The 14477-nt window shown below is 44.6% G+C and overlaps 1 long non-coding RNA gene across 1 annotated transcript in view; it reads right to left on the reverse strand.

Annotated features, from left to right (window-relative positions):
• Window positions 1–3389: 3389 nt before the first annotated feature.
• The window catches only part of LOC120231569, a 140158-nt gene continuing 129070 nt past the window's right edge, over window positions 3390–14477 (reverse strand). The window contains exon 4 of the long non-coding RNA XR_005528353.1: window positions 3390–3534. This is a non-coding gene — a long non-coding RNA (uncharacterized LOC120231569). The remainder of the gene's footprint in view (window positions 3535–14477) is intronic.

Here is a 14477-nt window from a genome sequence, read left to right on the forward strand (position 1 = left end):
TTCTATTATTTTTAAAGGTTCCTTTGAAATCACCTCCTTGTCCCATGAATTACTTAGAAGTTTATTGTTTAGTTTTCAAGTATTTGGAAATTTTCCTGTTGACCTCCTGTTTTGATTTATAGCTTGATTCCATTGTGGTCAGATAACATATTGTATGATTTTAATTCTTTTGAATTTGTTAAGGTTCGCTTTATGATCTAGGATATGGTCTACCTTGCTGAATGTTCCATGGGCCCTTTGAAAGGACAGATGTTCTGCTGTTGTTGACCAAGCATCCTATAAATGCCAATTAGATCTTTTTAGTTGGTGGTGGTGTTCTAATTTTCTCTTTAGTGGTCCTAAAGGTCCTGAGCGGGAATGGGGGTGAGGGTGAAAAGTTCCCAAAGGCAACTGCAAATTTGTCTCACTTTCTTTCAGCTGTCTTAGTTTTTGCTTTGATATTTTGAAACTGTTATTTGGTTCACAGGACAGCTATTTTTTCCTTAATGGAATACTCCTCTTGCCCATGGTAGCTTTCTTTTCTCTGGAGTTTATTTTGTCTAATACTAACATATCCATTCATGCTTTTGACTAATACTTGCATGGTATATCTTTTTCCTTTCTCTTGCTCTCAGGCTCCTCAGTTCATTAAATTTGTAGTGAGTTTCTTGTAAACAACCTATACTTTGTAATCCACTCTGCCAATCTCTTTGAATTGGTGTATTGAGACCATTTCTATTAAAGGTATCTAACGATCTATTAGGGCTAAGTCTGGTGTCACATCTGTTTTCTGTCTGTTCTTTCTGTTTCTCCTTCCTCTGTTCCTTTGTTCTTGCCTTTCTGTGGGTTGCCTGAACATTTTTTAAAGTTCCGTTTTGATTTAATTATTATGTCTTTTAATACATCACTTTATATTGCTTTCTTATGTGATTATTATTATGTTAGGAGACTGTGTTGCTGGGCAACCCTTGGAAGTGGGGAAGTAGCCACTGGGCCTGGGTGTCCTTATGTTACTGGGTCAAGGCCTGGGAGACACGGGGCTTCATTGCTGCTGCCGTGGGTGGATCAGGCCACTCGTTGATGTCTCATTTGTGGCCCAGGGGCCAGAACTGCTTGGGGTTTTGCTGCTTCTCCTGCCGCTGCTGCCCCCACTGCCAACAGATTAGACTGTTTGCAAGGACCCTAGATTGTAGTGGGGGCTGGTAATTCTTACTGGGCCTCTGTTGGATTTTCCCTCTCCTGAACTTTGATCAGAGAGAAGAGGATATTCTTGGGTTTCATTTTTGGTTGTTGTTTTCTTGTCTGTGCCTATTGGTGATTCCAGATTGCGAACATCTCTTGTGCCCAGATCAGGGAACACGGGAAATAAAAAGAAAATCCGGGGAACCCAGAAAGTTGTTTCTCAAGTCTTGAGGTTCCTTGCCAGTCCACCGTGTTTTGTTTTGTTTTGTTTTCCAACTTTCAGATTTCTTTTATCATTGTCTGTTGAATAGTTTTCAGGGTATGCCGTTGTATTTGGAGAAATGGAGTTGGGAAAAGTTAGCCTATGCCATCCTGTTCCAGAACCGGAATAGGACAGCCTATTTTCTACATGTTCCAGACATATTTTTTTTTCCTGGTTGATTTTCCAGAAAGCAGAAAAAATATTATCAATGGTGCTTCCTGTAGTCAAAGCTACACCCTCTTTCTCCTTTTCGGAAGGGATGGATTGCATTACTCAGTAGTCCCGCTTCTCTGAGCCCGCTCTGTAAAGCCTAAACAGGTAGTCACTTCTTTCCTGGACCTAATGTTGATCAGTAGTGTAAATACTTGTCTGCAGCATGGAACATGGTTTTCTTTGAGCTCTTCCTAGTTCTTCCCCGGAGCCTTGAATGCAGAGGTTTTCCTCTGGTGCTGAAAGGCTTTAACTACATTTATCTAGAAATACATTCCCATGGCAAGAATGGAACTTTCTTCATTATGGTTGTTTAGTTGCAAAGACTTCTTATGTCTGTGTTTTACCGATTTCTCATCTTGGACCCTGGCCTGACAATATAGGATGGCCTCTTGGCCCAGTGACTCACGGGAAAGCACAATATTGAAGCTTGAAGTTAGTGTTTTAAATTTACCAGCAAAGGCAGAATAAGCAGAACGCTGAGCCCTGCCCCTCCTTAAAAAAAGAAAAATACAGCCTTCTGTGCCCTTTTCCTCACCATAAAGATAATCCCCTAGTTTCTCTTAAGTAACGAGAGAGTGGAGAGAAAAAAAAAAAACCCACCGATTTGCTGAATATCTTTTACTTAAGAGACACAGTTTAGAAATGAGTAGATCAGATGTAACATGATTTATGCCGCTCTTATTTTGGACCGTACATCACCTCTCCCCAAGATTTTGAAACTCCTATAAAATGAATCCATAAAATATTAAAATATATAGCAACACTTGTAAGTTTACATGATTTTAGGCTTACATCACTACAATGATTCACATAATGTGGTAAATAATAGAAACTTTAAAAATCGAATATTTATATCCTTAGGATGAAATTGAATGTTCACATGTGAAGTAACACATTTTCAAGTACATTCTACGTTTTTCCCTGAAATCGCCTTTTCTCCACTTGCTGTGTCTTAAAAATTTTTTTTTCAAAACATATACCGTTTTTTGGCACCACATGAAAAGTTTATTGAGTGCAGGGTTAAAAAGAGGCCAGTAAATTAACATACTATATTTGATATGGGCACCGTTCACTCCAAAGTTTCAAAAGACCCAGAGAAATCACATACAACCAACCAGCGTATTAAAATTGTTTTTATTATTTAAAAAAATTATCATAAAAATCTGGGTTGAAGCACTTTTTTTTTTAAATTTGTAAAAGTGGGACAATTTGAATGAGTTTGAATAAAACATGAATGGAAACCTCTCTGTCACCTATAACCTCAGCAAAGAATGTGACTGTCAACATTTACCCAGAATCTCAATCTCCCATTATATGTGTGAGCTGAGCTGAGACCATATATATCAGTCTCTTAAAATATTATTTGCCCTTTTCACTGATAAAGCAACAGAGAATGAGAGTAAAAATGTAATAAACATATGAGAAAAATGACTCTTTTTGCCTACTTTCAGCAAACCTAATGTTAAAAAAATATATCATAATAATAAACAAATCCGTTCACAAGGCAAACAGCTTTTCACTTCGTTTCTTTTGAAGTGAATCTCCTTTTATTTTTATTTTTGGAAGTCTACAAATGCAGGCTTCCTTGGAAATGGATGAATTCTGTCGAGTTTCCAGACTCCGAAGATAAACAAAGCCGTGAATTTCTCTTCCCTCCCCCACCCCCACCCCCGTAAATAACCTCAGGCCACAGTCTGAGCCTCTCCCTCTGCTCCTGGGGCTGGGGGCTGGGTAGGCCGGTGACACCGGGGTGAGGCAGAGCGGGGAGGAGGGGGGTCAGGGAGGAGCAAGTGGGGGTGGGCTCATCCCGGAGCGAGCCCCAGCTGCAGCCGGGTAAAGAATGTCACATGCATGCCCGCACACACAAAGTGTACACAGTGGAGCCAGGCGAGAGAGAACTGTTAAAAAAAGAGAAGAAAGAAAGAAAAAGTACTGCTTCATCAGCTAAAAAACAGTCCTGTTCTTTCCTGGTTTGATTTCAGCTTGAAGTACTGGCTTGGAATTGCCCGCAGCGATATTGGGCCCCTGCCCACACAGCAGGCAGACGGCTTTCCCTGCCAGCAACAGGCTTTTAATAAAACGGGATGCTCGCCCATCACTAAGGCCACTGAGGACTGCCTTGGAAAGGGGTCCCAGTCCCTGTGAACTGCTTCCCCCAAAGCACTTCTCTGGTCCTTATCAGGAAACTCCACTCTGGAGCTCCTCTCCCACAAGAAACGCCCCTCCCCCAGGGGACTGCTGGGGTGAGTGCTTGCGGGGTAGGCACCCCATTCCCTGAGCTACCTGCTTCTGCAAGCTTCTCACCACCCGCGAGCGTGCTCCCTTCTTCCTTCTAGGCATTTTGGCTTTTATGACGTCTTCCACCTTGACAATTAAATGGGACAGACTTTTAAATACGGAGCTGGCTTGTATAGGAAGGATGAAGACAGTGAGGCCTCACCTTCACACAGCCAGCTCTAATGAGTCAAATGCCAGGTCTGTATTTGGACCCGACTTACCATCTCAGGTGTGAAGAAAGTTAGCACCTGGGGGAGGTTCACCTGCCTGTTTGTTTTCTCTCCACTCGGGATGAAATGGGGTATGTTTCTGTTGGGACAGTGGTCCTTGAAGTTTACTGGCTGCACTGTAAAAAGATGTCCCAATTAATGGGTGAGCTCCCAGGGTGCCCTTCAGACGCCAGAGACCCTGTGCGCTGCACCTCCCTGCTGGCCCCAGGGCATGGGAAGTGGAGTGCTCAAAGTTCCCCAGAACTATATTACCCATAGGCCCACAGGCACAGCCGGCTCCCGCCAGGATGTTCCAAAGTGGCGGAGTACGGAACACACACCAGGCAATCCCCAGGTGGACCTGGATGACCTCATTCGTGATTGGACTCCAGCGTGAAAGAGATGCCACTGTCATTAATAGAAAAGGCCTTTGGGCACCTGGGTGGCTCAGTCGGTTAAGCGTCCGACTTTGGCGCAAGTAATAATCTCATAGTCTGAGCCCATCGTCGGGTTCTGTGCTGACAGCTCAGAGCCTGGAGCCTGCTTTGGATTCTGTGTCCCCCTCCCTCCCTGCCCCTCCCTTACTCACACTCTGTCTCTCTCTCTCAAAAGTAAATAAATATTTAAAAAAAAATTTTTTTTTTAAATAAGAAAGCCTTGACAACCTAGAATCTATCACCAGAACTGCCCTTGCTTCGTCTTCTCCAGCTTTAGACAACTTGATACGTGTGTGTCTCAGTCTCCTCATTTGTAAAGTGCAGAGGGGGGTGTTGGAGGAGGAGAACTCATCAGCTCCTATGCTGTGCTTTCCCTTCCCACCTCCATGTGAGCCTTGCGGATCCCTCAGGGCACCTTCCTACCCTTCTCTGGTGGGGAAACACAGACAGACATAGCCCATCGGTCAGAAATGGCCCTTGAGTAAAGACCTGCGATGATTTCTAACTTTTCTTCCAAGAGTGATAGTCTGTGAGCCTTTGAGTCTCAATCCAGTATGTGTCTACGTACGTTGAAGTTCTGGGGAGGAAACTGAAGACATTGGTGGTGGTACAGGTGGTGTTTTCATTTCTTCCTTCACTTGAAGTTCGTGACTTTGGAAGTGAAAGGAGGAGGGAGGAAGTATACGGAGGGAACATCTGGGCATGTAGATGGTGTCAGAGTGGAGAATTGTGTCTGCTGGACCGCAGCCCAGATCCACCCCAGAGCAGCAGGGTCCTGGCAGGAAGCACGATGTACTAACCCAAATCTGAGAACATGCGGCAGGAGACCTGCCAGTGTGGCCAGAAAGAGTTTAAACAGAAACTTCAGAGGGAGGAATAAAAAAAAAAAAAAGGCCCAAATAAATCTATAAAACCAGAAACGATGAAGCACAGTGCAAGAATATCAGCTAGCGTTCTTGAAAGAAAGAGAAACGACTCTTGCTGACTCAAGCGAAAGGGGAATGTATTGGACGTTGTCGCGGGGTTCACAGGAGAGCTGTTTTCGGAGATGGAGAGCGGGGTTCAGGCCAGGAGGGACCATGAGTGCGTCAGGTGCCTCCGCGGGACATGGACAGGCTGTGGTCACTCCTGAAGCTGCTCAGCTCTGCTCTGGGGCTGGCAAGGGTGCTGGGGACAGCATCCTTCTACTTCCATATGGGGAGGGCACAGCACCTAGACTCTCCTGCCCCCCAAGACTGCCCAATGGTCAAGACCATGCCACAAAGGAACACTGAATTGTGCAAAGGAAGGGAACATGGATTCTAGCTTACTAAAAAAAAAAAAAAATGGTGCCCAGCACCGTATGTGACAGAAGGGTTACACCATAAACACGATGAATGGCCAGGGGTTTCTTAGGAGGTTGACTCCCAGGTCAGTGACCAGGCATGGAAAACCCAGCTGGCAAGTACCGGCAGCTGTCAAAGGGTAAAGATAAAGCCAAGTGATTACCAGCCACCAGGACCAAGCTTTGTGGAGCCCAGGAAGGAGTCTAGCGGATGTCAGAGATGTAGGTCAAAGCCAAAAATACCTGGACAAGTCAAGGAGGGGGTAAGAAGCAAGGACCTGTGTCCCAGGGTTCAAGATCATCTTTCTGCACTCTGGTGGGGTCTGTCCCACTGGAAAAGAGCCACTTTGAAAGGTCCAGCTGTTAGCCTCAGTGTGGAGGAGATGTCCAAGAGTGTCAGTGAAATCTCTCCCAGCCAGGAAGGCTCCTGAGCTCCCTTTTGGGAAAGCAAATCTCCCAAGTTCAGAGTTTGTCTCCCCCTCCTCTGGGCACGGCACCAGTTACAAGAGGAGCCAAGACACAGAAGCCAAGTCCAAGCTCTGTGGTCCTGCTCCCTATGGTTCTGCCAGGCTGGGGGCCCAAGGGAGACAGGGGCCTGGTGCTGCCGTGACCATTTTACCTCCATGGGAAGCAACAACAGAGCCAAATGGAGAGACTCAGGTCCTGGTGACATTAACAGCCCTCTGAACTCAGCTATGCCTAAAGCCGGGGTGACTTTTAGACTCTGCTTGATGGCAAGCCCCTGGGAAAGGTCCCCTGAGCCAACAGATTCTTTTGGTGTTGAAGCCAGTTTGAGCTGGCTCTCTATCACTTGTAACCACAAAGGGCTTCAATAATAGGTAGAATAATAATACTAATAAGGTTCATAACTATGCACTATTTCCTATATAACAACTCCAGGAGATCAGTGCTGTTATCGTGCCCAATCTGGCATAAAGAAAACAAGGCATGGAAAGATTAAACAAAATTCCCTAATGCCACCCATTCTTAACCTGAGGGACTGGGGCTCAAGTGTCCAGATGTACAGATATCAAGTAAGGAAAGAGACTGAGAGAAAACCCTCAATTCTGCTCATTTATGTGACTAATCTCAGTGAGGAACAAAAAGAGAGGAAATACCTAGGAAAAAAAAACCCAATGTGGCCACCAAAGGTGGTCATTGGTGATCTCAGATCTTAAGAAAATAATGCTTAAAATGTGAAAAGGGGGCACAGACTCAAAGACAATATGCATGAAGGGACTGCCCTTCTGAGGACAGCATCGAAGAAGGTTAACACCCAGAATAAGCAGAAGCTTACTAAAAGACCATGATTTCACAAGGGTTTTTTTCTTAAAAATTTTTTTAACATTTATTCATTTTTAAGAGACAGGGCATGAGTGGGGGAGGGCAGAGAGAGGGAGACACAGAATCTGAAGCAGGCTTCAGGCTCTGAGCTGTCAGCACAGAGCTCTACACAGGACTCGAACCCACAAACAGTCAGATCATGACCTGAGCTGAAGTTGAACACTCAACCGACTGAGCCACCCAGGTGCCCCTCACAAGGGTTTTTGAAACCACTTGAAGAGTGCAAGAAAGGGATAGTGCTGTGCACAGAGAAAGTGCTAAACGTAAAGACTTGACAAAAAAGAGAGCCAACAATTTCAATTTAGCTTCCCACTTTTCTAGTTTTTCAGGGTGGTCTTGAAAAAGATAGAACCCAGGACTGATGAGAAGAAGAGATAGCCCTCAGTTACACTAAGTGAGTCAGTCTTCAGCCCAGGCAAAGAGGAAAGTTCTCAGGTGACCTCAGAGAAGCACAGTGATTAAACACTGGGAAGCAAAAGCCTAAGCAAACTGTCCCTGTCCGTTTTCAAAAACTGTAAAAGGACAGATTGCTTTATGACAATCCCTAGGGGGAATATTCTAGAATTATAGACCACGTGGCTTGCAAACATTTCAAAAAGAATACGAGGGACAACATCGGTTCAAGTTTCCCAAAACAACTAGGGATCTTTTGTGATTAAACAGGTGCATCTGGAAGCATTGTATACCTAAAATAATCTCAGCAAAGCAGTTGGTGTCCTGGAGCATCCTTCAATGCCACTGATGGGGCAGGAATCAGAGCAGCAACGTGGCCAAGAGTACCAGTGTTGGGGACAGATGCAAATTCTTACCCACCAACTGCTCTCTGCATACCCAAGGCAACTCACTTCCTCTCTTGGAGGTACAATGTCTTTCTTGCCCATACAATGGGTATAAGAACTGATCCCACCCCCAAAATGCAAAAGATGACCAAATCATGAATGACACAAAGTCATTTCAACTGGATGGAATAGGAGGCCAGATCATCAGTACAAATTGAATCTGAATTTATGTCAATACAAACACAGAGAATTAAAAATGTAACACAGAAGAATGTGGCATGTAGGGACTATTCTGTCAGCTGCCTATGTGAACATGAGATCCGTCAGGGACTAGCCCAAATGTCCAACAACAGACGCAAAAGAGCTAAGGAAATAGAGTGGCCTGGGAAGCAGAATACAGTACTCAAGGGAAAGAACTAGGTGTCAGTGAGTATAGTCCAGGCACCTGGCCCTACAAATGGAAATTACACGACAAGATGAAAAGCCAAAGACCAATCGACAGCTACTTGAGGGATACTGTTACGTCAAAGTGTTACATTCAAAGTTATAGCAAGTGGTAGAGATGTTTCTCTAAAAGTTGTCCCCTTGCCCCCGGAACAAAAGAAAGTCTGGCAGTTTTAGTTGCCATAGGATTAATGGCAGTAAAGCTTGTGCGTGCTAAAAGCCAACGTGTACCAGTGGAAGTACAAGGTCCAGGTGCACTCCCTGCAGGGGTCCATCTGGGTATCACAAGTGACAGTCCTATACAAGGGCGTCTAAGTACAGGTGTGATGGAAAGGTCAAGGGTATGGCCACCCCACTCAAGCTTATTCAGGTACTTCTGGATTGACCTTTTGAGAAGAAAATTAACAATAATGTCCAGATAGATGAGAGAGTTAAATGCGGGAAATGAACTCATTGTAAAAGAAAAGGTGAATAAAACATTTATCTGCACCTGGCAGAGATGAAAACTTCCTTTGGGTGAAATTCATGGGAATTTCCTCCTCACGGAGGAAAATAATTGGCAGTTATAAAAATACAAAAATTTCTCAGTCCTAAGTCACCATAACAAAATCCAAAGGCACAAAAATAACTGGGGAACATACATGACACATAGTAGGTGAGTTGCATGAACGTTGAGGTACATGCATGTAAGAAATCAAAAGATGCTCAAACTTGCAAACAACCGGATACACCCAAATAAAAGCAGTAAGCTAACATTTCTCTTTCAAGATGGCATAAAAAAAAAAAAAAAAAAAAGATAACAGTTTATCCAAGGGTCCAGGGACACGGGCAACACATGTAAGTGGGAGTGTTAATTAGACTCTCCTCCTGGTACTCACTGAGTAGTTTACTTAACCTTCCACACCATAAACTGAAGATAATCATAATTCCTGTCTGACGGGGCTGTCAGGGGGACTGGGTGAGATTACTCTACCCCAGAAGTGACACTTCAAGGAATCTTTTCTAATTACAGATAAGCAAGCAGGGTATGGCTAAATAAATCACGATACATTTATGAGATGGAGTGGTATGCAGACATTAAGTACATTGTAAAAGACTACTTCCCAGTGAAAATAGGTGTGATCAGCCTAATACTCTAAAGGGAAATACACACATTAGAAAAACTTTTTAAAATTTTATTTGAGAGAGAGAGAGAGCATACATGGGGAAGTGGGGCAGAGGGAAAGAGAGAGACAGAATCTTAAGCAGAGAGAGAGAGAGAGTCCACATGCTGAGTGTGGAGCCTGACACGGGGCTCGATTCCACAACCCTGGGATCGTGACCTGAGCCAAGATCAAGAGTCGGTTGCTCAACCCACTGAGTCACCCAGGTGCTGCTGACACACATGGTATGTTATATACAGAAAAAAGATGGCTAAAATTTTGGTTTGTTTCCTTCTAATGATTATCTCTAAGTGATGGACTTACAGGCAATTTTTCTAAGAAAAAAGCTATAAGGACAAAACAATGTGAAAAATAATATTGAGACTTAGCAAAGTCAAAACCAAGTGAAATATTTTATACTGTGTGCTGAGAATGTCAGTTGGCCTGTTTAGATTGCTGGAAACCTGAATTGCATGAAATAGTTGGAGAAGATGATTATGTACAGCCTGAAGGGGATAAGGTTTTGGGGGCGGTGGGGTTGTGACATCTGTCTGCACAAGTCTGATGGATGTCATATCATGATGTGTCCCGATTTTGCCCTCTGGAATAGCACGTCAGCTGCCTCTCAATGACCATACCGTCTAAAGAAGAAGATTAGGGCTCTAATGTAAGGAACTTGGGGGCCACACTCAGCCCCCCGTAATTCCTCTTGATGATTGTGGGCATCTCAGTCCCAGGAGCAGCAGGCACAGACCTCTTGTGGGGACGCATATAGAGATCTCCTGCTTTGCATGGGGCTTGGATTTGATAGCTTCTTGTTTTCTCTTTAAGATGGACAGCTGTAGAATGATTAACTGTGGAACAAAGAAAAGAACAGTGCAACCATCAACAGATGGAGGGCATGGAAGGGGTGGTTTGACACTGACCTCAGGAATATTGTACTTTACATACAAACGTGACATCAGATCCATTTCTGAGACTTCCCATCCTGCTGCTCTGATACCCACCCTGTAGCAGGGGACAATTAGCCCAGAAATTGCTTTATCACAGTTTAGTGAAATTTAAATAATTTCTCAGTTGACAAGCTAGGTTAAAACGAAGCTAAGCCAATGATGCAGAGCTAACCCCCGGAGTGGAGGCTGTGCGTAGGTTTCCACGTGAGAGCCCATTAATCATCGGTGAGGATCACAGGTCACCGGCCACGACGGTCAATGTGACTGGCAAGGTAAATAGCAGAGGCGTGCGAATATGGCACCTGATATCCATTCCTCACCCTGAAGTTTAGGTCCCCAAATTTCTTTGGGAAGCCCCCCTTTAGCAGCACCAGATATACTATTTGAGGGGACTCCCCTTATCCCATATTTCAGAGGTAGGCTCTCATTGGCTTAAGCCAATTAGCTTGCTCCTTTGCCCTGACTTTGGACCCATGGCACCCGAGGGACCATTTGCTGAGCTTCCTGGGAGACAGAAGCCCTCTCTCTTCTGCTGGAGCCTGTGGAAGCAGCTTCCCCAAATGGCACAGGACAAGGAATGAGGAGTTAGAAAGAGAGAGAGAGCGCAGTAGAGAGAAAGGGGAGGGACAGCCTCTGGCATCCAGTAATGTGGGGGAGAAGTACAAAACTAAAGTATCAGAGATTCAGGAAACTGCCTTGTCCAAGATCAGAGCCTCTGCCTGATTTCTCAGCGTCCTGGGCCAGTCCATCCCCTTGTTTGTTGAAGCTAGTTGGAGCTGAGTTTTTCTGTCATTTGTACCATACACTGCTGGCTGGTACAATACTGAGTACGAAGCTACCATTCTAGTTTAGAAGACTGCATTGCTGTGTCTGTGCCTTTGGCAACCACCAACCAGCAGCTTAGGGAAGATACAATCTGCTTTGACTTTACTGTCAAGATAGTGTTTTCAATATTTTATTCTAAAAACATGACCAGGGGCCCATGGGTGGCTCAGTCAGTTAAGCGCCCGACTTCAGCTCAGGTCATGATCTCACAATTTGTGGGTTCGTGCCCCGTGTCAGACTCTGTGTTGACAGCTCAAAGCCTGGAAGCCTGCTTCGGATTCTGTGTGTCTCCTTCTCTCTCCACCCCTCCCTCACTCGTACTCTGTCTCTCAGAAATAAAAAATAAAAATAAAAATCCAACAAAAAAAGAAAAGAAAAGAAAAGAAAGAAACATGACCACTCTAGGAAGGATTTCATTAAATTTGTCCCCATCTCCTGGTCTGACCCCAGGCAGGGCTGGTCTGAAGATGATGGAGTGAACGAGCCCCCAGGTTCTGGTGCAGCAGGTACCGTCATTTTCTGTTGAGGGGTGTGCACGTGTGTGTGTGTGTGTGTGTGTGTGTGGTGATAATGCACAGAAAGGGATTGGTCAACTGTAAACTATTACAAGCAAAATCAGACATCTGGTGTAAGTTACTGTTTGACAAAAGTTTTCTTTACAGATCTCGTAAAATGATTGTGGTTCAGTTTTACCCAACAGGGCCCAGCACTGAAAACTAAATCACGTGAATGGTAAGATTTGATAATGAAGATCAGTGAATCTTAAAGCCTTCCCTAGAGCAAAGAGAAAATGCTTTTGTTTCACTAGGGGGGAAGTAGCCCAGGCCCTACCCTAAGATCCCATGGGGTCCAAAGTCCATGGGAATCCTTCTCAGGTCCTGAGGGAGCCAAGATTATTCAGGATACTGGTATGCACGCACTTCTACTCTTCTCCAGGGGATAAAGATCAGCCAAGGACTGCTAAGGGATGGATCATATGTTTCAAGTTAGCATTGTATTTAGCTGCATTTAGCAGAAAACTCCAAAGACAGAAGCATGAAACACAAGTGTTTACATACTCACAGAAAAGACTTAAAGAGCTTTTTTTCTTCTGTCTTTCTGGTCTACAACCCTAGCTCTGGCATTTACTCTCAATGTCACAAGGAGGCTGCAGGAGTTCCTGCTCTCACATCTATGTCCCAATAAAGGAAGAAGAGAATATCTCTACAATGGAGTCCGTTCCTTTTAACTTACCTTCCTGTAAATCCCATACTTCTATTTGTATCTCATTGGCTAGAAATTAGTCACATGGCTAAGTGAACTACAAAGGAGCCTGGAGTCTTTTAGTCAGTTACCTCCCTGGATAAAATTAGGGTTCTCTTGCTCAGTAAATAGAATAGAAATCAGGTAATGACATAAGAGAGGTTCACTGGTAAATATCATTCAGAAAAAAAACTGCAAACATGGGTGCACCTGCATTAGAAGCACATGCAATCAAAACTTATTTCTGGGCAATTTTCAATGAGAATTGTCACAGAGGCTGGGCAAGGTGAGAGAATTTACTGTTCACAGGGTCTGGTCTCTGAGACCCCAATTTCTTTTCCCAGAGTGACAGCAGCTTATAACGGGCTGACCTTAGGGCATCAAGGTGTCTAATGGAGAAGTAATTTGGCTTCTTATGTTTGCCTTTCACCTGCCAATTGCCCCCCCTTCCTCCTCCTTTATTTTATTATTTTATTTTTACTGCACGGAGTCACACCGGGAGCTGCAGAGGGAGGGGGCTTTCTTTCTATCATGGGACACAGTGATCAGAACCTTTTAACCTGGTTGAGCAAATGAGCAGTGAGTTGCTGGGCACCAGGTGCCAGATACTTGAGGTCTGTTATTTTAGTTAATCCTCACAACAATCCCATGCAAAAGGTTCTTTCAACATCCTCATGTGAGGCTTGGAGAAGTGAAGTCATTTGACCAGGCTGGCAAGTTTGGCAAGGTAACAGCTGCATGTTGCACTTCCAGGAAAGAAGAACAAAGGTGTAGAAGGTCAAGGAAAGAGCAGGGTGCGGCGCATGGGGTGCACCTGCTGTGACCACCTTTCAGGACCTGATCCTCCTTCTCTGGCACCAGAGAAGCCTTCCACGATCAACTCGAACCATTTTGGTGGGCTGCCTGGTCCGGAGGTGGACAAGTGACCCAGAACCACTAGCTAGCACATCCCGTGTCCCAGTTCCAATGTCCAGGAGGGCAGATGTCCAGTCATGCCAGTACCACGTCTGTCACCTGGGCTACTGAGAAGATGGTCTTTGAGCTAAGCTGTTGGCAGCCAGCTCACAGCCACCTCTAGTGGCTTGAGAGTCCCCCCTCAAGAGACACAGGGTGATTGAGATCCAGTCCTTTGATGTCAGAGTTAAGCCAGTACTGAACTTTTCAGGCGTTGACCAATGAATTTCTTTCTCAGCTACTCTAAGTTAGGCTCTTTCTCTTCCAGCCCAGATGCCTGAGCTTTTCTGCAGGGCAGGCAGCATGAATGCTCCCCTTCGAACCACTGGGGAGCTGTCTGCAAGAGAAGGCGATGGAGGAGGGTGGAAATAAGATAGAATGAGAAGCGAAGCAAACAGAAAAGGTTGTGTTGTCTAAAGTAAGGAGCATTTTTCTCTGTATTTTAAGCCATAGATAAAAAGGAAAGCTTTGGGGGATGTTTTCTGGCCTGGGGCTCTGAGCCTCTGCATTTTGCTCATTAAAAAACATCTCTGCTCCTCAGAGTGGAAAGCCCAGAGGAGAAGCAAGTGCGAGCAAGGCCTCTGTGAGAGGAGAAAGGATGCATTTCAGATCAGTGGGGAAGCATGGCTCACTCAAGAAACAGTATTGGGATGACAGAATGGGGGAACCATCCCCCCCCCTAAAAAAAGGTGAATCTATAATGATCTATCCAAAAAAAAATCCACATAGATCAACTTTTGAAATATAAAACAAATTGAAACCATCAATTTTTAAAAACTTTTTAAAAAATGTTTATTTTTTAGAGAAAGAGCAGGCAAGCCGGGGAGGGGCAGAGAGAGAGAGATGGGGGAAGATAGAAGATATGAAGCGGTCTCTGTGCTGACAGCAGACAGCCCAATGCGAGGCTCAAA

Source organism: Hyaena hyaena, unplaced genomic scaffold (assembly GCF_003009895.1).
Source record: "Hyaena hyaena isolate Hyena2069 unplaced genomic scaffold, ASM300989v1 scaffold_57, whole genome shotgun sequence".
Classification (NCBI taxonomy): Eukaryota; Metazoa; Chordata; class Mammalia; order Carnivora; family Hyaenidae; genus Hyaena; species Hyaena hyaena.